The 25276-nt window shown below is 46.1% G+C and overlaps 1 protein-coding gene and 1 long non-coding RNA gene across 7 annotated transcripts in view; one reads left to right on the top strand and one right to left on the bottom strand.

Annotated features, from left to right (window-relative positions):
• The window catches only part of LOC123368687, a 32457-nt gene extending 28727 nt beyond the window's left edge, over positions 1–3730 (bottom strand). The window contains exon 1 of the long non-coding RNA XR_006578863.1: positions 2825–3730. This is a non-coding gene — a long non-coding RNA (uncharacterized LOC123368687). The remainder of the gene's footprint in view (positions 1–2824) is intronic.
• The window catches only part of FSIP1 (fibrous sheath interacting protein 1), a 185183-nt gene that overhangs the window by 117946 nt on the left and 41961 nt on the right, over positions 1–25276 (top strand). The window lies entirely within an intron of this gene.

Raw genomic sequence — 25276 nt, 5'->3', positions numbered from 1 at the left:
ACGAGACAGGGTGAACAGAAGTTCCCAATCTACCTTCTCTGTACCATTCATTGTTTTCTACAGATTTATCAGATCCTCTCTCATTCATCTCAGCTAGGATTTTCAAAGGCGCCTGGGAAAGTTAAACACTGAAATTCCATTGAAGTTCAAAGGGAGTTGGACACCTAACTCCTGGGGCTCTTCTGAAAATTTTAGCACATCTTTCTGGTAAATATGCCAGTCTTTTCCATATCTTTACTTATGAGAGCTTAATCTCAGCACCCATGCCTGAACTCCCTCTATTTATGCTTTATCCCTATCTGATCTGCGCATAGTATTCCAGATGAGGTCATACCATTGATTTGTACATTGGCATTATTTTACTTTCCATTTAGTCTCCATTCTATATGTAGCCTAACATTTTGTTTGCTTTTTAACCCCTGTGGCTGCACAGTGTGTGGAGGTCTTCCCTGAGCTGGCTGCAGTAATGTTCTGCACTTTTTCCTGTTAATACAGAATGTACTTAGGTATATGACTAGATGAAATTAATTCATGAATTATGAAAAAAATCTTTGGTATAAAGCTTGGCTACAATATGGGTGTTTAAATATATATTAGATCAAAATGTGATAGTGTACCTACTTTATACAATTTAATTGCATTGTGGTAAGGACATTTAAGTGTAGTTATGAACTAGCAGGCAAAGCAGCTGCTTCTCTCAGGAGAAACCTTGCTATATTGCAGTTAAAGAGGAAGACAGCAGAGTCTTCTTCATGGCTTCTGCTAAAGATTTTACTTCTCCACTAAGTGCAGAATTGGGTCCTCGGATTGAAACCATATTTGTACAAACACAGCAAATAGTACTCACACAAGTATTCAACATATCAACATTAGCTGCATTCCACATCACTACTCTAATTGATTTCAATAAGACTACGTGTATAAATAACATTGCACATGTGTGGAAATGTTTGAAGGATTGGGCTCTAATCTACTAATTTAGGGAATGCCACATTATCAGTTACAAAACTCTGGAACTGCTAACTAATCAGCACACATTCCTGAAGCATTTCCCATAGTCTGACTTGATTCTGCCTTACAAAACTCCACACACGCAGGGTAAACAATTTTTTTTGGGGGGGGGGGGGGAGGGAAGGAGGGGAAACAAGCAAGTAAAATATTGCTTTCATTAAAATATTGTAAGTTCAGGTTAGTACAATTTGTGTCTCTGCTGGTAAATTTTCATAACAATTTTGCAAGCATTACTCAAATGCAAAATGTGTTCATAGTCAGGGAAGAATGAGTAACTTGCACCAAGTTACCTTGATATTGCTCACATGTCAGTTAGTTCCATACCCTTGCATGACAATTGCTCTTAAATGTTCTACAAGTGTTGGCTGCAGATTTTTTTAAAAATGCCCAAAGAGCAATAATTGTTGCCACAAAGAAGGCAATAACCTCCAGACACACCGACCAAGACTTCCCCCCCCTTTAAATATGTGCCCCAGTTAGGCTCTGAAATATGTGACCCAGTTTTTCAAAAATGAAGCTGATGGTGCTTTGAAAAACTGGGCCACTTACTTAGGAACCTCAATAAGGATTTAGGGCTCTTATCCTGTTCTCATTAAGATCAACGGCAATGGTGTCCTTGAGTTCAGCGATGCAAGATAATGCCCTATGTGCCTAACTTAAGCACCCATTCTTTAAAGTCTCATCCCTAATATTTTAATAAATACTTTGTCCTTCTATAGCACAGTCTTGCAAAGTTTCACAGAGAAGTTCATCATCATATGCCCTTCTTAGCTAAGAATTATCCCCATTTTATAGATAGGGAAACTAAGGCAGAGAGGAATTAAGCGACATGCATAGAAGAAGTCTCTGGCAAAATAATAATGTTTAGGTCTTATAAAGAGAAGCCAGTGTTTTAACCACAAGACCATCCTCCCCCTCCTTTGAATTTCATATCAACACACAACAAACATTTGGAGGATGCACTGGAGTTTTAAGTGCTCACCAGCTACTAGTAGGCTGGCTCAGATCACATGAGAAGTTTGGTTTCCTTTCCTGAAATATGAGTCTGATTCTGCACTCATGCAATATTTGGAACTCAGGCAGGGCCTTATTTAAAGTAAAATACCTGTTTCCTACCTTTATGGCTTTAAAGGAATCCCGTGCATTGCTAAAAGCACATCAGGGATTTCCGTCTAGCTTATTGCGTGGCCGGAGGAACCCAGGCCAAGAAAAATCTCTCTCCAACACAAATCCCCTGTGGGTTTTGCTCCTCCAAACACCCCACACCCAATCATGAGCCCCTGGCCCTGCTGCTCCCTTTCCCCACCCCCGACGCTCATCCAGGCCAGCCACATGGCTCCTTCCTTGCCCCTTCCCCTACCAGACTCCCAGCCCTGGCCTATGCTGCCTACACGTCCACCCTGGGAGCCTCATGATCATCCCCAGTGTCTCTGGCATCCCCCCTTCCTCTCTACCCTGAGCCCTCCCAATTTGCCCCCTCACTGCAAGAAAGAAGCTCCCCTTCTTACTCACCGATAGTGGCAGGCAAAGTGACTCAAGCAAGCAGACCCGTACCTGAGCACAGCTGGTGGGTGGGACAGGACAGGGACAGCTTCCCCACTGCCCTCTCTGGAATGGAGGATTAATCGGAGTGACATCCTGGTGCACGTAAGCAAACTGTTCTTCAGGGCCCCCCCTTTGATTAATGGGGGAGAGGAAATGAGAAGCAGAGAGCAACTCTATTTCTATTGTTTTTCACTACTTCTTGTAGCACGATTAAAAGAGTAAATGAACAGATGTGCCACTGTAATTTCAAAGCAAACTGCATACTTACTGGAGGTTCCTTGTCATACATCAGGCTCGCTGTGCTACGGGATCCTCCAGTCCCCTCCTCCTCTTCCTCATCCAACGCATCATCTTCAGGTTTCACTCTGGTGGCCTGTGACACTGACTCCTCTGAAGTATCCACTTTGCCTTTGGTGTGTTGGTGGGGTCGCCGCTGAGGATGGCATGCTGCTCCTTGTAAAAGTGGCACGTCTGTGACTCTGCACCAGAGCAACTGTTCGCCTCCCTTGCCTTTTGGTATACCTGCTGCAGCACCTTGGCATTAACTCAGCAATGCTGCATGTCCGTCTTGTAGCCCTTCTCCACCATGCCTTGAGTGATCTGCTCATAGATATTAACATTTCTAGGGCTGGATCGGAGCTGTGCCTGCACAGCCTCTTCTCCCCACAGGCCCAGGAGATCCCCCACCTCCTGTGTACTGCAGGCAGGAACACATCTGCATTGTGGAGCCGACATGGTCAGCTGGACAGTTGCTATCTGAGTTCTCCACACCAAGCAAATAGGAAATGGAATTTCAAAAATGTGCGGAGCTTTAAAAGGGGAGGGACATTCACCTGTGTACCTGGCTGCAGGGTATCAGAGTTCAATGGTCATGGTGGGGCATTGGGGGCCACCCCCTGGAGGCCACTAAAGTCAATGTAAGTAATGCAGTGTCTACACTGACATTGCGTTGACCCAAGTATGTCAACATAAGCACTACACCTCTCATGCAGGTAGAGGTATTAAGTCAGCATAGCAGGCGAGTTACATTGACAGCAGTGACATTTTAGAGTAGACGCTTACAGAGTTAGGTAAATGTAAGCTGCCTTGCATCGACTTAACTTGGTCGTGTAGACCAGGCCTGTGGCACTCTGATTAAGTTTCCCAGGCCTGAAGAGCTGTGTGTAAGCCTGAAAGCTTGTCTCTTTCACCAGCAGAAGTTGAAATAATAAAAGATATTACCTCACTCACAGTGTCTCTAAATGTAAGTTGCTTATTTAAGTGGTTTCCATGTTTTTATTTGTTTTAAGTGTGAAAAATCAGGAAAGGGGGTGGAGAGTAATAGGCACTCATATAATAAAAAGCCCTGAATATTTGAGAAGTATATTTGGCTATAAGAGTAATATCAAGAGGTGAAGTTTAATTATTTTGTTGGGAAAATATATATTTTAAATGGGAGAAATATAATTCATAAATCAGAATCATTTATCTTTTCATATTAGTCTGTTTAATTTTGTGTATTTTATAATGTCTGTGTTTAAAAGGATTCCTTAAAAGGGTGCTTACGTATCACACTGTTTACAAAATCCAGGCACTCAAAATCAAGTAAGGCTTTGATCTGGCAAAATGCTCAGCAGCCTTAACTTCTTTTGAATTCATTGAGAGTTGAAGAATCTCAGCACTTCATAGGATCAATCCCTAAATGAATAGTAAAGGGCATAATAAATTCTATGATGCACACATGATAAACATAAATACATTATTCTTATCAAGTACAAAGAAAAATACATTTCATCACACCACAGTGATCTTAATACTGACCCAAAATAACTGATCAGTATTCTCAAAATAACTGATCTTAATTCTCAACCCCAAAATGCCACCCCAAAATAAAAACCCAACATAAAACTCTTATTTAAAACCCTCACAAAAATTATGGGTGGCATTTTCAAAAGCACTCAGCTTTGGCCTAGCTTCCTATAGACCAGGACACACAATTTCAAAGTGGCATCAGACCCTGCCAGAACAACTGATGCAAAACTTGCAGGCATATCTCCACTGCTACAATGATCAACACTCCCCACAACACACCTTTCAAGATCCATGGGTCCTATACATGCCTTTCACAATATGTGGTGTACCTCATCCAGTGCACTAAATGCCCCAATAGCAACTATGTGGGTGAAACCAGACAATCACTGTGCTCTCGAATGAACTGACAGAAAAATGACGAATTTACATCCGTGGGTAAACACTTTTGACAATGCTGTCACTCCATAGTTTACCTCTCAAGCCCTCATCATCAAAGGAAATCTGCACAGCACCTTCAAAAATGGGCCTGGGAGCTTAAATTCATGACTTTGCTAGACACAAAAAATCATGGACTAAATAGAGACACTGGATTTTATGGCTTATTGCAACAATCTGTCACTCACTAACAACCCTTCCCCCCAACTTCTTCCCCCCACCTCCTTCTTCCCCGTGACTGGAGGGATGTTAATGGGCTACTATTTCATGTTGAATGGTCTCTTGAAACGTGTTAACTACTCATGCTACAAAATCTGTTCCATCCAGTGTTTAACTGTAAGCAAGTCTACACAACAACATTAAGTTGATCTTAGTTACGTCGACATACAGCTGCCACAGTAATTAAATTGCTTTTGCATGTCCACATTACGCTCCTTGTGTTGGTGGTGTGCATCCTCACTAGCAGCGCTTACATTGATGCAGAGAGCAGTACACTCTGGATAGGTATCCCACTGTGCACAAAGTGATTATACACAAAGTGCCATGAATACATAAATAAACAAACTGAAAAAAAGTAGAGGAGATTTCCCCCCCCCCCATACCCTAATCTCTTTTGGTTTTCATAGTTTTACTTGTTAGCTTGTCACTATAGTAGGTACAAAGTTTTCAGACAGAAATATGATTTTCAAGTTGACGTGTTTTTAGCCGTGATCCTACATTTCTGCCCACCTGGAGGGTGAGGAATGTAGGACTCCTAGACCCGTAGGGAATTCCAGACTGACTGTCACAGGCCTGGTGTAAAGGGGACTTGGATGGTGGCCATCTTAATAAAAAGTGTAAGCACTTTTGCAGCCCTGCTTTCAGGAAATATTACTCTACAGCCAACCTTAGATCTTTCATATATACTGGAAACTTGACAAATCATTATCGATCAAGCAGTTTGTGCTCCAGAAAGATCCCAGGAGAAAGAGCATCTGGTGGAAAAATGTCTGCAGAGATACTCCCTGCTGTTAGGAAGAGGAGGAATTTGTATGGTTTATTTTTAAGTTGCAACAATTACCACATGTTTGTACCTCTATAACAGATGCTTTGACGAGCAAAATAAAGCTGACAGGCATTCATGGAACACCACCCAGGACTGGAAAATTATTCTTTGGAACACCTGAGATCAAAAAAGACACTGGGAGGTTCTATTGAGCTCAGGCCTGAAGGAACTCTCTTCTTCAGTCTATCCTCCTGTTAATTGGAAGGGATAGATAGAGGCACAAGAGAACTCGAGTGCACAGAACTGTTCTGTATAGCATAAGGAAGCTCAATGGCTCTGTCATACACAGAACACAACAGTGCATCAAACCATAGTTAAACATTATAGGCCTATATTTCTTCACACTAGTGGGGTGAGTCTGTAATGAGGTTGAGGACCCAACCTTAAAAGGCTCAAAGAGAAAGATTTAGCCTGCAGTTAACCATGAATATCTCATTAACTCCTGAGTTTTTGACTTGTAAAAAAAGGAATATTTCATTTGCAGAAAAAGTAAAAATAAACTGAATGATGAGGCAGCTGGTAACACAATTAAATGCAGCACTGTAGTGCACTATTAGAAATCCACAAAATAAATGCATATTTACCCACCTTTTCTGCCTCTGCCTCCAGCATTCAGTAATGTAAACAGCACAACTCAGGATTTATTGTGAAGATGGCAGTTTAACAAGATGAACAACAGATGCTGCTTAGTTTACTAAGATTTTAATTTTGTTCTTTGTTTTGCTTTATTTTTAAGATGCAAGTTGGTTAGAGAATTCATATTGCGTAGGGTTAATTAATGGCTATTTTAAATATATATATTTAACACCCTCAATTTAAAATCTAGATGGACTCCAAAAATCTGTTATACTTGTTTCTAAGAACAGGAACACAGAAATATAGGAAAGTTTACTCCTATTCCTCAAAAGCAGAGGTTAGCTTAGGCCCTACAGAATGTTAAGGGTTTATATCCCTTCCAAAATCCCTTGGGGTATTTCTTTTAACGTATAATTACTATTATAACTTGGATATTCTTACTATCCATAAATGTCTAATCCTTTTTGGACTCCTTCTCAGCTTCTGGCCTCAATGAGATCGCAGTGAGTTCCACAAGCTGGTTTTGCATTGTGTGAAAAATATAATTCCCTTTACAAGAATTGAATTCGCCTTTCAATATCATTTAATAGCCCCTTGTTCCCAGAGTACGAGACAGGGTGAACAGAAGTTCCCAATCTACCTTCTCTGTACCATTCATTGTTTTCTACAGATTTATCAGATCCTCTCTCATTCATCTCAGCTAGGATTTTCAAAGGCGCCTGGGAAAGTTAAACACTGAAATTCCATTGAAGTTCAAAGGGAGTTGGACACCTAACTCCTGGGGCTCTTCTGAAAATTTTAGCACATCTTTCTGGTAAATATGCCAGTCTTTTCCATATCTTTACTTATGAGAGCTTAATCTCAGCACCCATGCCTGAACTCCCTCTATTTATGCTTTATCCCTATCTGATCTGCGCATAGTATTCCAGATGAGGTCATACCATTGATTTGTACATTGGCATTATTTTACTTTCCATTTAGTCTCCATTCTATATGTAGCCTAACATTTTGTTTGCTTTTTAACCCCTGTGGCTGCACAGTGTGTGGAGGTCTTCCCTGAGCTGGCTGCAGTAATGTTCTGCACTTTTTCCTGTTAATACAGAATGTACTTAGGTATATGACTAGATGAAATTAATTCATGAATTATGAAAAAAATCTTTGGTATAAAGCTTGGCTACAATATGGGTGTTTAAATATATATTAGATCAAAATGTGATAGTGTACCTACTTTATACAATTTAATTGCATTGTGGTAAGGACATTTAAGTGTAGTTATGAACTAGCAGGCAAAGCAGCTGCTTCTCTCAGGAGAAACCTTGCTATATTGCAGTTAAAGAGGAAGACAGCAGAGTCTTCTTCATGGCTTCTGCTAAAGATTTTACTTCTCCACTAAGTGCAGAATTGGGTCCTCGGATTGAAACCATATTTGTACAAACACAGCAAATAGTACTCACACAAGTATTCAACATATCAACATTAGCTGCATTCCACATCACTACTCTAATTGATTTCAATAAGACTACGTGTATAAATAACATTGCACATGTGTGGAAATGTTTGAAGGATTGGGCTCTAATCTACTAATTTAGGGAATGCCACATTATCAGTTACAAAACTCTGGAACTGCTAACTAATCAGCACACATTCCTGAAGCATTTCCCATAGTCTGACTTGATTCTGCCTTACAAAACTCCACACACGCAGGGTAAACAATTTTTTTTGGGGGGGGGGGGAGGGAAGGAGGGGAAACAAGCAAGTAAAATATTGCTTTCATTAAAATATTGTAAGTTCAGGTTAGTACAATTTGTGTCTCTGCTGGTAAATTTTCATAACAATTTTGCAAGCATTACTCAAATGCAAAATGTGTTCATAGTCAGGGAAGAATGAGTAACTTGCACCAAGTTACCTTGATATTGCTCACATGTCAGTTAGTTCCATACCCTTGCATGACAATTGCTCTTAAATGTTCTACAAGTGTTGGCTGCAGATTTTTTTAAAAATGCCCAAAGAGCAATAATTGTTGCCACAAAGAAGGCAATAACCTCCAGACACACCGACCAAGACTTCCCCCCCCTTTAAATATGTGCCCCAGTTAGGCTCTGAAATATGTGACCCAGTTTTTCAAAAATGAAGCTGATGGTGCTTTGAAAAACTGGGCCACTTACTTAGGAACCTCAATAAGGATTTAGGGCTCTTATCCTGTTCTCATTAAGATCAACGGCAATGGTGTCCTTGAGTTCAGCGATGCAAGATAATGCCCTATGTGCCTAACTTAAGCACCCATTCTTTAAAGTCTCATCCCTAATATTTTAATAAATACTTTGTCCTTCTATAGCACAGTCTTGCAAAGTTTCACAGAGAAGTTCATCATCATATGCCCTTCTTAGCTAAGAATTATCCCCATTTTATAGATAGGGAAACTAAGGCAGAGAGGAATTAAGCGACATGCATAGAAGAAGTCTCTGGCAAAATAATAATGTTTAGGTCTTATAAAGAGAAGCCAGTGTTTTAACCACAAGACCATCCTCCCCCTCCTTTGAATTTCATATCAACACACAACAAACATTTGGAGGATGCACTGGAGTTTTAAGTGCTCACCAGCTACTAGTAGGCTGGCTCAGATCACATGAGAAGTTTGGTTTCCTTTCCTGAAATATGAGTCTGATTCTGCACTCATGCAATATTTGGAACTCAGGCAGGGCCTTATTTAAAGTAAAATACCTGTTTCCTACCTTTATGGCTTTAAAGGAATCCCGTGCATTGCTAAAAGCACATCAGGGATTTCCGTCTAGCTTATTGCGTGGCCGGAGGAACCCAGGCCAAGAAAAATCTCTCTCCAACACAAATCCCCTGTGGGTTTTGCTCCTCCAAACACCCCACACCCAATCATGAGCCCCTGGCCCTGCTGCTCCCTTTCCCCACCCCCGACGCTCATCCAGGCCAGCCACATGGCTCCTTCCTTGCCCCTCCCCCTACCAGACTCCCAGCCCTGGCCTATGCTGCCTACACGTCCACCCTGGGAGCCTCATGATCATCCCCAGTGTCTCTGGCATCCCCCCTTCCTCTCTACCCTGAGCCCTCCCAATTTGCCCCCTCACTGCAAGAAAGAAGCTCCCCTTCTTACTCACCGATAGTGGCAGGCAAAGTGACTCAAGCAAGCAGACCCGTACCTGAGCACAGCTGGTGGGTGGGACAGGACAGGGACAGCTTCCCCACTGCCCTCTCTGGAATGGAGGATTAATCGGAGTGACATCCTGGTGCACGTAAGCAAACTGTTCTTCAGGGCCCCCCCTTTGATTAATGGGGGAGAGGAAATGAGAAGCAGAGAGCAACTCTATTTCTATTGTTTTTCACTACTTCTTGTAGCACGATTAAAAGAGTAAATGAACAGATGTGCCACTGTAATTTCAAAGCAAACTGCATACTTACTGGAGGTTCCTTGTCATACATCAGGCTCGCTGTGCTACGGGATCCTCCAGTCCCCTCCTCCTCTTCCTCATCCAACGCATCATCTTCAGGTTTCACTCTGGTGGCCTGTGACACTGACTCCTCTGAAGTATCCACTTTGCCTTTGGTGTGTTGGTGGGGTCGCCGCTGAGGATGGCATGCTGCTCCTTGTAAAAGTGGCACGTCTGTGACTCTGCACCAGAGCAACTGTTCGCCTCCCTTGCCTTTTGGTATACCTGCTGCAGCACCTTGGCATTAACTCAGCAATGCTGCATGTCCGTCTTGTAGCCCTTCTCCACCATGCCTTGAGTGATCTGCTCATAGATATTAACATTTCTAGGGCTGGATCGGAGCTGTGCCTGCACAGCCTCTTCTCCCCACAGGCCCAGGAGATCCCCCACCTCCTGTGTACTGCAGGCAGGAACACATCTGCATTGTGGAGCCGACATGGTCAGCTGGACAGTTGCTATCTGAGTTCTCCACACCAAGCAAATAGGAAATGGAATTTCAAAAATGTGCGGAGCTTTAAAAGGGGAGGGACATTCACCTGTGTACCTGGCTGCAGGGTATCAGAGTTCAATGGTCATGGTGGGGCATTGGGGGCCACCCCCTGGAGGCCACTAAAGTCAATGTAAGTAATGCAGTGTCTACACTGACATTGCGTTGACCCAAGTATGTCAACATAAGCACTACACCTCTCATGCAGGTAGAGGTATTAAGTCAGCATAGCAGGCGAGTTACATTGACAGCAGTGACATTTTAGAGTAGACGCTTACAGAGTTAGGTAAATGTAAGCTGCCTTGCATCGACTTAACTTGGTCGTGTAGACCAGGCCTGTGGCACTCTGATTAAGTTTCCCAGGCCTGAAGAGCTGTGTGTAAGCCTGAAAGCTTGTCTCTTTCACCAGCAGAAGTTGAAATAATAAAAGATATTACCTCACTCACAGTGTCTCTAAATGTAAGTTGCTTATTTAAGTGGTTTCCATGTTTTTATTTGTCTTCTTTTAGATCTCTATTTAACACTTTCGTTTATTCCTTACATACATTCACACATAAGCCTTTAGAATGGTATATTGTAGAAGTAAATTGGTCGAGAGGTATCCTTCAATAAAGAACAACTTTTGGAAAGATTGCTATCACTGCATGTGTCTCTGTTTCTCTCTTAAAGAACTCTCCATTGCTCTGCTCTGCTCCTTTACCTTGAAATTAATTATCATGATCTTTCCCAGTCTACTCCTGGCTTCATCCTTCCATTTCTTCCATCATTATACCCGCTATCATCACTGTCTGCCCCAGCTTCCCATCACTCTCCTCCATTCAAGGAAAGAACAAAGCTATGTGCCCATGGGCCACATGCTCTGTGTCCTTGATCTCTGCTAGCTTCTGTCTATGACATGCTTCCCTTAGGAACTTCTTGTTACTATAGAAACAGGAAGTGAAGCCAGTCTTGGCAGCACTGCAGGGGAGGGTGCAGAGTGGCAGTGCAGCAGAGCATGTAAACAGATAACAGGATCTCCTGAGGCAGCACTTTCCTCCCCTTCTGCATGCAGGGTTAGGGTTAGTCTGGAGAACTGAACTATAGACAACAAAATGAAATTCAACAAAGACAAATGTAAGATGCTACACTTAGAGAAGAAAAATCAAATTCACAAATACAGACTGGGGGATAATTGGTGAGGGAGCAGCACTGCTGAGAAGGATCTGGGAGTTGTGGTGGATCACAACCTCAACATGAATCAGCAATGTGATGCTGTAGCAAAAAAAGCAAATGCATTTTTAGGTTGCATTAACAGAGGCATAGCCAGCAAGTCACAGGAGGTGATAGTATCTTTCTGCTCTGCACTGGTTAGGCCTCAGCTGGAGTACTATGTCCAATGTATAGAAAGGATGTAGAGAAACTGGAAAGTGACAGAGGCGAGTGACAAAGATGATCAAAGGGATGGAATGCAAGCCATATGAGCAAAGGCTGAAGGAAGTGGGTATGTTTAGTTTGGAAAAGAGGATATTAAGGGGGGACATGATAGTGGTCTTCAAATACTTGAAAGGCTGCCATAAAAAAGGTGTTCTCTCTTGCCACAGAGAACAGGACAAGAGGCAATGAGTTCAAACTACAGCATAGCGGGTTTAGATTAAATCTCAGGAAAAACTTCCTAACTGTAGGACAATGGAACAGACTGCCTAGGGAGGTTGTGGAAACTCCTTTGCTGGAGGTTTTCAAAAGGAGGCTTGATAGCTATATGTCTTGGATAGTTTAGACACATCAAATTGTGCATCTTGTCAGGTCATTAGATTAGATGACCCCTGCGGTCTCTTCTAACCCTATGATTATAAGCCCCAACAAGAAAATCTGAGTATCTTTTCTGAACCTGAGGGGAGCAGTGGTGGTGAAAGTTACAGAAACTCAATTTTAAAGCAAAGAGTGGGGAATGTATGTACTTTGCTATGAATCCGGTGCAAATGGACAGTGACTTTCTTAGGAAAACAGCTGCTTTAAGTAGTGATCATCTTTTCTAAAACTACCATATTTCCAAATTCTCTATTGATGCTAAAATGGAAGATTTTAATCTGACATTGAAATTTAAGGATTAGTATTTATTAGCATTTGTCATAATTGTGGGATGTAATGAAAGGGGGAAGGAAGTTAGAGGTGGGTTATTGCAGAGGTTAGACACCAATAATCAGTGTTTGAAAAGAAAATACAAATTATGATTATTTAGCCATTATTGTAACTTTCTTTTGATTCCTTTTATTTTAATATACCTAATGACACTGCTACAGTTGATCGCTTCAGTTATAGCTGTCCAAGAATTATAGAAGATTTGTCTTTTGTGCAGTTAATGAAATTAAAGAAATCCTTGCTTTTTCATGTCAATGCAAGCGTACCACTCTCCATACGTTTTAAAGCATGCAGTGTAAATCCTTGTTTGCTTAAAACTATACTGAGTATCTCTGCATTTATTTCACTTGCAATCTCCTAAAGCTTTTCAATTCAAGAAGCTTTTAGTTGCCATTAGTGAAGCTGGATTCAAAACCAGGTGGCAGAGTTGAATAGGCAATGTCTCTGGACAATGCTTTGTTGAATTCCACTGCACAATACCTACCCTGATGAGATTCTTTTCTTCCCACTGGAACAGCACTTAAATAGAGCACAGTGGATCACTGAATAATGCTTTCAGAAACATTAAAAAAATCTGAAAGTTATTCTTTTGGTACCTTTGTCTGTTTCTTTATCATCTAAATTCAGACTGTTTTAATCCTCTAGCCCCTGTTGTTTCTTACATTATTCCTCTCAATTCACCACACATTGTTACTTCTGCCCAAGTTCCCCTCAATGAGAATGGCTTAGTCCACTGTCATTCCTAACCTCATATTATAAGGAAGTATTGTGAGTACCAAGTACAATTTTTTTATTGTGGTTATGAATATAGCTGCAGGTACTGCCAAGGCTCAAGTGTGTATTTTCCATCCCTTCTCTTCAGTCTTTATCAGCATGAATTTGAAATTGGATACTGAATCTGGCATATTTGTCCTGAATGTTACCACCTCTAGAATATGTGACTCCAGGGGAGGAAAATTCTTCTACTGTGACATCAGTTAATGGCATTGTGTTGTATAGTAAGCAGGAGTGGCAGAAATCCAGCCAGCCAGTAGGCATGTAACTTCAGGTTCTTTTGTTGCAATATTCAGTACTGGTGTAAGCCGGTGTAGACGGGTCGGACTCACCCCCACGGCGCCTCCTGCTGGTGACTCCAGGAATTAGCTCAGTCCAGTGCTGGAGCGCCTTCTGCAGGCTGATGATCCACCTGTCTTGAGGCCCCCGTATCCCTCCCTGGACCCGGTGCCCTTTTACATGGGGTGCTGCCCCCTAGCAGTAACCCCTTCCTCTTAGGGTCTCCCCTCCTCAGGGAACCCTCACCCTCTATCCCCACCTTGCCTCAGTATTGGCTACTGCTAGTCATTGTCTAGCCCCCCACATTCTGGGGCAGACTGCAGTATCAGCCTACTCATCACAGGCAAAGGGGGTTTGGACCTGCTGCCTTGGCCTACCCCTGGGCTGCCCTCTGCAACCCCCAGTACCTGTTGGCCCTTCGCTAGGCCGCAGCCTGCGGCTTTCTAGGCTGGAGCTCCCCAGCTCCTCAGCCTTTCCCCAGCCCTACTTCACCCTAGGTACCTTGTCTCAGTTCCTGGCAGCCAGAGAGAGACTGTCTGCCTTTGGCTTCCCTGGCCTTTTATAGGGGCCAGCTGTGGTTCAGTTTGGGGCGTGGCCTCACCTGCAGCCACTTCCTCCATTAGCCCAGTCTTGAGAACTGCCGCTCTCAAGCCCTGCCAGGCCACTTTTAAACCCCTCTGGGCCGAAGCAGGGGGTCACCCTGCTACAGCCGGGTTTAGAAGCTTTAGTCAGTCCATGAAACTCCATCATTTTATAAGAGAAAAAGAAAATTAAAGCCAATTTAGCTCTAATTAGAGATGGGTGGGGGCAACTTTTCTCCAGAGTCTAGGAAACTATTGTGCTGATTTTATTTTGTCACCGTGCTTGTTACAATGGGTTTGCAGCTCAGCTGATTTGTTTCTACAGAATGGGTTTAAACTAAGGCAAGGCAGTTGGTATTTCTGTTCAGTGAGCTAATTTTTTCTTACAGTAATGTTAAAGTACAGCTTGCTTCTCTCTTCTAAGAGGCAGAATAGAGTAAGGGAAGTCAATTTCAAAATATTTTCTATTTTCTCACTTCCAGAATTCTATTAAGTATTCTTAACCTGTATAGGAAAAAAATCAATAGACAAATGTTTCCTAATGATTAAAGCACAGGACTGGGAATCAGGATACATGGGCTCTCTTGCTGGTTCTGTCACTGAGGGCTTGGATACACTGGAGAGTTGCAGCGCTGGTGGTGGCTTTACAGCGCTGCAACTCACTCACCGTCCACACTTGCAAGGCACATACAGTGCTGTATCTCCCTGGCTACAGTGCTGGCTGTACTCCACATCTGCCTGGGGAATAACGACTGCAGCGCTGGTGCTGCAGTGCTGGAATGCCAGTGTAAACAGTGAGTAATCTTACTACGCTGTAACTGACCTCCGGAATTTTCCCATAATGCTTTTAACTAAATAACTCTCTTTGTTTTGTTATGATGCCTCTCTTTGTTTTGTTGTGAACTCGAGGCTCCCAGAGCTGCTTATCTAAGGGTAGGTCCATACTTACCCGCCGGGTCGACACGGAGAGTTCGACTTCTCGGAGTTCGAACTATCACGTCTAATCTAGATGTGATAGTTCGAACTCCGAACGCGCTCCCGTCGACTCCGGAACTCCACCACCGCGAAAGGCGGTGGCGGAGTCGACGGGGGAGCCGCGGAGTTTGATCCCGCGGCGTCTGGACAGGTAGGAAATTCAAACTAAGGTAGTTCGACTTCAGCTACGCTATTCACGTAGCTGAAGTCGCGTACCTTAGTTCGACCCCCCACGTAGTGTAGACCAGGCCTATAAAACAAACACAGCTCCTGTTTGCTGTGAATGAGGCAGGCAGGGGGATGAATGTCCACAGCCTAGTGTTTGCTTGAGGAGAGAAACAGCACGGCGGGAGGGCGGAGGGGGGAAAGAAGGGAGTCTGTCGGAGCAGCTGCTTATCTGGTCTGCAGGCTATTTGCATTTAAGAGTGAATGAGTGGTTGGGGAAGTGGTCAGAATTTGCAAGGCAGGGAGCATGAACGAGGAGGTGAGAGGAGCCGAGGGTTGCACTGATATCGCCTTGCACAAACTTAAAAGAAAGGAAGGGATCGGAATTTGCAAGGCAGGGAGCTGACACACAGTGTCAGCTCCAAAAATCCACTCTCTCTCTCCCCCACGCTCCGTGTCACACTCCACCCCACCCCCCTCTTTTGAAAAGCACGTTGCAGCCATTTGAACACTGGGATAGCTGCCTATAATGCACCACTCCCAACACCGCTGCAAATGCTGCAAATGTGGCCACACTGCAGCGCTGGTAGCTGTCAGTGTAGCCACACTCCAGCGCTTTCCCTACACAGCTGTACGAAGACAGCTGTAACTCCCAGCGCTGCACACCTGCAAGTGTAGCCAAACCCTGAGGGTACATCTACGCTGTGATAAAGAACCTCTGGCACTGAGTCTCAGAGCCCAGGTCAGCTGACTTGGGTTTGCAGGGCTCAGGCTGCAGGGTTAAAAATTGCAGTATAGACATTTGGGCTCAAGCTGCAGCTTGAGCTCTGAGACCATCCCCCTTCTCAGGCCTCAGAGCCCAGTCTCCATACCACGCCTGAATGTCTACACTTAGAATTTTATAGCTCTGGAGCCTGAGCCCTGTAAGCCAGAGTCTGCTGACCCAGGCTCTGCGACTTGGTGCTTCTGTTTTTATATCACAGTGTAGATGCACCCTGACTCACTGTGAACTTGGACTAGTCAACTGCTGGAAAATTTAGTGTGGGAGCAGTTTGGATGCACAGCACGGAATTTGAGAAATTTCTTTTTGGATGCTTCAAAGCTGAGGGGAGCTGGTGCTGTAACTCTGAAAATTCAACCCCTCTACTGGGCGACTGCCTGCACTTTGGCTCTAGAAAAGTGCTTGGCCACCAGGACTTTCAAAAAGCAGCTATCATAGGAGCTAATGATGCCTCGGAATTGCTGACAAAAATAAACATGTCCTTCTGCTACTCTGGGGCCCAAGCACTTGACAGGAAACTACACAATGTTTGTGTATGTGTGGATGGATGGATATGAGTAAATCCTTGCTGTCGTATTATGCCTACTAAGGGTAAGTGTAGGAGAAAGGAGTACAAGGAGCGTATGCTGGATAAGGAGCTACTGAAGCTTATTTTGGCCCAAAATCGATGTACTTAGAACAGTATTCCCTCAAATTTTTCCCTTGCATGTGCAGAATGAATTTTGTTATGTGCACCAATATGGAGGTGATCACCTCCATATTGGTGCACCTAACAAAATTCATGTGGTGGGGGTGGGGCCAAGGGGCGCAGAGTGTGGGAGGGGGGCTCAGGGCTGGGGCAGAGGGTTGGGGTGCAGGAGAGTGAGGGCTCAGCAGCACCTGGGCTGGGTGTGGGGAGGAGAGATGCCTCTCCTCCAGCCACTGCAGGTCCCCACCGGGGCTGGGTTGGTGCCTCTCCCCCGGCCATGGCAAATCCAAGGTAGGTCTGTGTTGGAGCCAGTATGTCTGTACTGGGGCCAGTGGGGAGAGCATCTCTCTTCACTGCAGCAGGTCCATGCTGGGGCTGGTGGGGAGAGGCATCTCTCTCCGCCGCAGCCCTGAGCCCCTGCGTGGGGCTCAATAGGCAGCTGCACGGCTGTGAAGCTTAGAGGAAGCTTTGATTTAGAATATAAATGCAAGACCATCTCAGGAAACATGCTTTGTCAGCAGCAACTTGAATCTCTGAAGATTGTACTAACTCAAAGATCGCTCTCACCCTTGTTATAGTGAGTTATGCTCTGTGACCTGCAACTGGGTCCTGGATGGAGTAGGGTAGGGGATATTTGCTATTAAATGAAAAGATACTGAAGACACTTTCCTCTTGTCATGGGCACACAGACAACAATAGCTTAGATTTTAAGTACCTTGGGACAGGGACCATTGTTTTGTTATGTTTATTCAGTACCTAGCACAATATGGTCCTGGTCCATGAATAGGGTTCCTAGGTGCTACAATAATGCAAATAATAAATGATTATAACAATAATAACCAGTTATATCCCCTGCAGAGAACTCTGCTCAACCTCCCTGTCCCCACCACAACTCTCTACCAAGTGTAATGAGTAACCAGCCAGCTTAGCAATAACTTGTTTTTAAAAATGGTGCCAGTCCACACTGTGGCAGAATTTAAACAGAGTTCTTGTTCCAGCAGGGGCAAAGGAAGGATGTGCACTGAAAGATCTTCTGGCCACCTGGATTTGCCAGAAATATGCTTATCTCAGTAGTGAGGAGTGAACAAAGATAAGAGATCAGTAACTTTCTGATAAATTAACTAGTTGTTGTGAAATCCCTTCTGTTCAAACAGTGCTGCACATTCATACTTGCCAGCATCTAGTCACTGCTCAGAATTGGACATTTTTGTGGTAATAATACATTCAGAAAAAATGCAGATTAAGAAATGGTCAGTGGCTTTTATTAAGAAAAAGTGGTTTGCTTTAAAATTAGATATCACTAAAGGGGATTGACCGCAGTGGCTTGGGTCATAGTCTGGGGCCTATGTAACCAGTATTTAAGGAAACGGGAGTGACTAATAGAGTCTTTGGCTACATGAAAATTAATCAAAATGGAGAGTCACTGACATGACTTAAGTTTGAAGCACTTTGTCGAATGAATGTGGAGCTCTGAGTGCTTTAAAACAGGGTTTCTCAACCGAAGGGTCATGACCCAAAATTGGGTTGCCAAAATGTTTCAGGGGGTCATGTGGTGGCTCCTGGGGTTCCAGTTCCATGAGGCTGGCTGGGCTCAGTTCCCAGCTTGGTGTTATGACCTCCGGGGTCATAGCATCACTCAGGTTTGGCCAGTCGCCCCTCCATCCTGATGACAGTGGGCCAGTCAGGCCAAATTTGAGTGACTGGCACTGCAACCCCATGCTCCAGATCGCAGTGCCACTCTCACAAATTTGGCCCAGTTCGCCCCCCATGAAGGGGGCAGGGCAAACCTGAGCAATGCTGTGATTCCAGAGGCAGTGCCTAGAGCAGGGAGCCAACTCCAGCCAGCCCCCTGGGACCAGAGCCCCAGAAGACACTGCTACCAGGTTGAGTGCAGGGTGGGCTTGGGATCCCCACAGGGCCTTGGACCCATCCCCAGGACCTCTAAACCCTGTGGGAAGGACCTGGTCTCCCACCCCTCAGGGGCAGGACCTGACCCACTGGCCTATTTACTGGGTTGTGACAGGTCATTTCTCCCCCCAGGGCTTCCCACCCCTTTGGGGCAGGACCTGACTCAACTCCCTGCCCCTGGCCTATTTACAGGGTTGCAACAGGCCATCAAGATTAACAAATAGGTCCTGAGCCCAAAGAGGTTGAGAATCACTGCTTTAAAAAAATGCCAGTTGAGTCGCCAACACCTTAACTATGCCCTGGACTTGCCTTTTGGAGTGCTCATCACCCAGTGTGTTCAGAGGACATGGACATGACTAAACACCTGTTCTTAAAATCCTCTGAGCACCTAAACATGCTCTGCTCTTTAGCTGCTTGCACAAGCTTTTGAAAATTTGACCATTAAATAAATAAAAAATAAAAATAAATAAATAACCTCTCCCTCCTTCAGTTTCCCCATCTTTTGAGAAGCTTATTTAATATAAAGTGCTTAGAGGTTCAGGTTCTTCTATGATAAATGCTATGTAGTATGCCAAGTATTATATATACATTAATTTTTTTAAAAAAATTGTCTTAATATTTTGCCTACTTTAGGCTTGATAAAACGTAAACATTGATAGTCCTAGCTACAACCATTGATGGCAGATGCTGCTTTACAGGCTCATTTGTTAATTCAGTTTTGGAGAAGTTTCCCTCTTTTTCTGGAAGGCTTGTTTATAGATATACTTTTATTCCTGCATTTCAGCACATTGACAGTAATAGGCAATACTTCATTTGCAGCTATTGCATTTCTTCCAGAAATTCCTCTTCCTCTTATCCAGTTTACCATGTAAAATTCTATACCTTAATTTTGAGAATATATGTTTGCTAAGTATCAATCCACAATGGTATTTCCATCTCTATTATGCAAAGAAAAAGTCTCAAACGTGTTTGAATACTTGTCCCATTTATCTCTCAGTAAGTAGCTGCTGTGGAATGCTGTGGGGCTCTGCAGATGTTCTTGATAAAGGTGAGAGATTATGCAGGTATGCAGAATTGATGGGTATGCTATGATTGCAGTCAATCCCTAGATGGACTGATCCTGAATCAAGCTCACTGATTGCTATAACTGAAAAGAAAAGTGACTGTCAGCCTGGAGCATTACTGTGTTGACAAAATATAATGGCTTCTAGTAGATGGATGACAGTATAGTTAGGAACAACTTTCTTCATCAAAGTACTGTATGCATTTATTTATCAGTATTTTATTGGTATAAGATTTATTTTTTAAAATCACTGTTACAGAACAAGGTTTCTCCTTTAATCTTTACCATTCTTCTGTGCTACTTAGTAGTAATAATAATTGACATTTATATAGTATCTTTTGTCTTTAAGGTTCACACAGCACTTAACAAACTTCGCCCTCCAAAGAAATCAGCAGGGTTGAAACATATACCTTAATTAGGCAGAAAGTTACCTGGACTGGAATTTGACCAAGACACCAAGGCTAAAACCCCTATACTTACATAGAGTCACAAGGAATCTTTCTTCTTTGAGTGTGCCGCGTGCACTGTTGCTAGAAATTTTCCCCTCAATGGCCTCTGTTGGGCTTGCTCTAGCGCACTCTGGTGCCACGCGCTTTTGCACCAGCATAACGGGAGCTGCTGGCCCCGCATGCTCTTAGTTCCTTCTTATCACCCATCATGGTTGCTGAAACAACTCCTCTTGCTTCGGCAAGGCGTTTTTCAGTGGTTTCTTCTCTGTACTGTAGTTTATTAATTTTAGTGTAGTTGTAGTATAAATAATGTACATAATCAGAACCCCTCCTTTATCATTGAGGGGGTTTCCTGGCTTCAAACCTTGTGCCTCCTGTGGTAAATCTACATCCAGTGATGAGCTGCCAAAATATTAACAACCGGTTCCCTCTCCTCACCCCATGAGGGGGTCATGCCCCCCCCTGGGACTCCTGCCCCATCCAACCCCCACGTTCCTTGACAGCCCCCACCCCCGGACCTCTGCCCCATCCACCCCCCTTCCCTGTCCCCTGACTGCCCCCTGCCGCCCTATCCAACCCCTGCTCCTTCCTGACTGCCCCCCCGGGACCCTTGCCCCCATTCAATCCCCCTGTTCCCTGCCCTCTGACTGCCTCGACACTAATCCACCCCCCCAACTGACCTGCCCTCTATCCAACACCCCCTCCATGCTCCCTGCCCCCTTACTGCACTGCCTGGAGGTGGGGACCAGGCCGGGCCGCTCGGCCAGGGTTGGGACCGGAGTCGGGGCGCTCGGCCGGGGCCGGAGTCGGGGCGCCCAGCTGGACGGGGCCGGAGTCGGGGCACCCAACTAGCCGGGGCCGGGGCCAGGGCGCCCAGCTGGCCGGGGCCAGGACGGGGACGGGGACGGGGCGCCCAGCTGGCCGGGCCCACAGGTCGGGCCAGAGCTGCGACGCCCGGCCGACCGAGGTCGGGACCGGGCCAGAGCTGCGCCGCCCGGGGATGGTGTCGGGGGCCAGGCCGGAGCTGTGCGGTGCCTGGAGCCCTCCTCGCCCCCCCGCCCCCCTGCCCCAGCTCACCTGATGGAAGCTGCTGCTTCCTTCTCAGCTCTCCCAGGCTTTCTGCGCTAAAAGCTAATTCGCGGGACGCCGGAGACGGGGAGGAGAAGCCTCGGGAGCATTCAGGGGAGGAGGCAGAGGTGGAGTGAGGTGAGCTGGGGCCGGGGGAAGGGCAGGGAGCTGCTGGGGCTTTTGTTAAATTTAAAAGCCGTTTTCGAACCAGCTGTCCCTCGCGGGACAACCGGTTCTAAAAGGGCTTCTAAATTTAACAACCAGTTCCCGCGAACCGGTGGGAACCGGCTCCAGCTCACCACTGCCTGTGGGTAGGGCACTTGGAGCTAGGATTAGGGTTCCTATGGGTAGGGCTTCCCGCCCTAGTGTTAGGGTCCCTAAGGGTAAGGCACTTGGAGCTAGGGTTAGGGTTCCATTGGGTAGGGAACCTGGAGCTAGGGTTAGGGCTCCTATGGGTAGGGCTTCTCGCCCTAGGGTTAGGGTTCCTAAGGGTAGGGAACTTGGAGCTAGGGTTAGGGTTCCTATAGGTACGGCTTCCTGCCCTAGGGTTAGGGTCCCTAAGGGTAAGGCACTTGGAGCTAGAGGTAGGGTTCCAAAGGGTAGGACACTTGGAGCTAGGGTTAGGGTTCCTATCGGTAGTGATGAGCTGCCAACATATTAACAACCGGTTCCCTCCTCCTCACCCCATGATGGTGTCATGCCCCCGCCCGGGACTCCTGCCTCATCCAACCCCCCACGTTCCTTGACAGCCCCCCCCGGACCTCTGCCCCGTCCACCCCCCTTCCCTGTCCCGTGACTGCCCCCTGCCGCCCTATCCAACCCCTGCTCCTTCCTGACTGCCCCCCCAGACCTTTGCCCCCATTCAATCCCTCTGTTCCCTGCCCTCTCACCGCCCCGACACTAATCCACCCCCCAACACCACTGGTCTCTATCCAACACCCACTCCATGCTCCCTGCCCCCTTTCCGCGCTGCCTGGAGGTGGGGGCTGGGCCGGGGCCGGGCTGGGCCGCTCAGCCGGGGTTAGGACCGGAGCTGCGCCGCCCGGCCAGCCGAGGTCAGAACCGGTCCGGAACTGCGCTGCCCGGCAGGCCGCGGTCGGGACCGGGCCAGAGCCGCGCTGCCTGGGGATGGGGTCGGGGGTCAGGCCGTAGCCGTGCAGTCCCTGGAGCCCTTCTCGCACCCCATTCCCTCTGCCCCAGCTCACCTGCGGAAGCCACTGCTTCCTTCTCAGCTCTCCCAGGCTTCCCGCGTGAACAACTGATTTGCGGGAAGCCGGGGAGGGGGAGGAGAAGCCTCGGGAATGTTCAGGGGAGGAGGCAGAGGCAGAGTGAGGTGAGCTGAGGCCGGGGGAAGGGCAGGTTGCTGCTGGGGCTTTTGTTAAATTTAAAAGCTGTTTTCGAACCAGTTGTCCCTCGCGGGACAACTGGTTCTAAAAGGGCTTCTAAATTTAACAACTGGTTCCCGCGAACCGGTGGGAACCGGCTCCAGCTCACCACTGCCTACGTCCATGAGCAACCCACACTACAGTTGTCTGAAGCATTTGGGAGAAGCTCATGTAAGAGAGCGCTGTCAGATTTGTTGAGACTTTAAGCCTCGAAGAAAGACAGAGAGGCTAGACAGAGGGCTATCCTAATGGAAGCCGCCCTTAGACCACCTTCATAGCAAAACCGCTCAGATTTGACACCTAGCACTTTGGCCTTGGCACAAAGTGCTCCTCCGGCACCATGTGTATTCTGGCACTGCTCTCCATCTCCGGTGCTGAGGAAGAAACATAAAAAGCAGTGCTTTGAGAGAGGGCACTTGCCCATGCTGGTCTTGTGAGATCAGGTTTGGGCAGAGTGGGGGTGTGGGTGCTTCTGATAAGTTTAGCAGTGTGCCAAACCAGTGTTGGCACAGCCATGTTGGGGTTAAAAGAATAACTCGCATTGTCCTGCTTGATTTTTAGATAGACCTTGTGTACCAGAGGAACTGGAGGAAATGCATAGAATAGCTCTGTCCATGGAAGCTGGAAAACATCTGAAAGGGAACTCTGGGCAGTGCCCTCTCAGCAAGCAAAACTGATGGCATTTCCTGTTCTCCTTGGTTATCAATAGGTCTATATGGGGAGATCCCCATCTTTGGAAGATGAACCTGGTGACCTCTGGGTGAAGGGATCACTCGTGGTGAGTGAAGAAAGATCTGCTGACGTGATCTGCCAGGACATTCCGGGGAAGCCTCAGAGTCGATGGAGTGCTTTACACAGAAGTCCCATAGATGAATGGCCTCCTGACATAGGGTGGAGGAGCATGTTCCTCCCTGCTTCTTGATGTAGAACATGGTCACAGTGTTGTCTGTCAGTACTTGCACTACCTTGCCTGTGATCTGGGGAAGAAACACTTTACAAGCTAAGTGGACCACTCTGAGCTCCCTAACATTTATATGCAGGGAGAGCTCTTCCTGGGGCCACAGGGCCTGTGTCCTGAGCTGATCGAGGTTGGCTGTCCAACTTAAGTCTGAAGCATCCGACACTAGGGACATTGATGGAGTGGGGCAGGAGGGGAACAAAGGGAACACCTACCATTGCCAACTGGGCGTCCTTCTACCAGTCGAGGGAGGTGAGGACCAGTAAGTACTGAGTACAAATGGTGTCTGTTCGATGAGTACACTGAAGCTAACCATGCCTGCAGGGGCCTGAGGTGCAGCCTTGTGTGTCGTATCACATAAGTACACACGGCCATGTGTCACAGGAGCTTGAGGAAAACCTGGGCTGTTGTGATTGAGTGGACCATGACCTTTGATACCAGGTCCAACATTGTCTGGAATCGAGCCTCTAAAGGGAAGGATCTGGCCTTGCTTGCCCCGATAAAGTCTATTCTCTGTGCTGGAATGAGAGTTGACTTTTGCTCGTTTGTCAACAGGCCCAGTGCTTGAAAGGTGGCTTGGACCAGGCTGATGCTATTCTTTACTTGGGCCTCTGGGCGACCCTTGATCAGCCAGTCGTCAAGGTACAGGGAGACTTGAACAGCTTGCCTTCTGGTTCCTTTCATCTGAACGCGTGGAAGCTCCATGGCTGAGCCTGGAGAAGCAAGCCTGTTTGGAACACATTTGACGGGTCTTGCTGGGAAGTTGGAGGCCATCTACTATGGCTACCTACCTCGCCAAGCGGAAGCATTTCTCAATATAGTTGTCCTAATGAGGCCTTTCTCCAACTCGGTCTTCCCTTCAGTCTACTCTGGACTGTTTGCGCCACCTAAAACAAGAAGCCCGGCCTCACATCTATCAAGGTGCACCTAGCAACAATTTCGGCCTTCCATCCACCAGTGGGTGGTAGGTCATTTTTCTCTCATGAGATTACATTCTGTTTTCTTAAGGGGTTAGAGAGACTTTACCATCAGGTTTGTGAACTGATTCCCTCGTGAGATTTGAACTTGGTCCTATTGAAACTCATGGGCCCTCCCTTTGAGCCAGTAGCATTGTGTCCTCTTCTGTTTCTCTCCTGGAAGGTTGCCTTCCTGATAGCAATTACCTCAGCCAGAAGGGACTCTGAAATCAGGGCCCTTACGTCAGAACCACCGTATACGGTATTCTTCAAGGACAAGGTTCAACTGCGCCTGCATCTAGCCTTTCTGCCAAAGGTGGTCTTGCAGTTCCATACCAACCATGGCATTTTCCTGCCAGTCTTCTTCCCGAAGCGGCACAAAAATTCAGAAGAGCAGCAGCTTCGCTCGTTGGATGTTAGGCATGTCCTCTCTTCTGCATCAAGATGACTTAGTGGCAATAGCAGAGAGGATGAAAGGCCTACCAGTTTCAGCCCGGATAATCTCATTCTGAATAACCTCCTGTATTTGGGCATGCTACGAGCAGGCAAATGTTCCACTGCCTGCCATCTTGACCGCTCATTACATGAGAGCTCAGGCCTCTTCAGTAGCATTGCTGACCCAGGTTCTGATCCAATACATCTGCACAACCTGGTCATCAGTTCATACCTTCTCATCCCACTATGCCATCACCCAACAGGCTCATGATGATGCCACATTCGGGAGAGCAGTGTTGCAATACGCATGTCCATGAACTCTGAGCCCACATCCTTTGGAGACTG

This window comes from Mauremys mutica, chromosome 4, assembly GCF_020497125.1.
Source record: "Mauremys mutica isolate MM-2020 ecotype Southern chromosome 4, ASM2049712v1, whole genome shotgun sequence".
In the NCBI taxonomy this organism is placed as follows: domain Eukaryota; kingdom Metazoa; phylum Chordata; order Testudines; family Geoemydidae; genus Mauremys; species Mauremys mutica.
The sequence above is the reverse complement of the archived record's forward strand: the minus strand, read 5'-3'. Positions and strand labels throughout refer to the sequence as shown.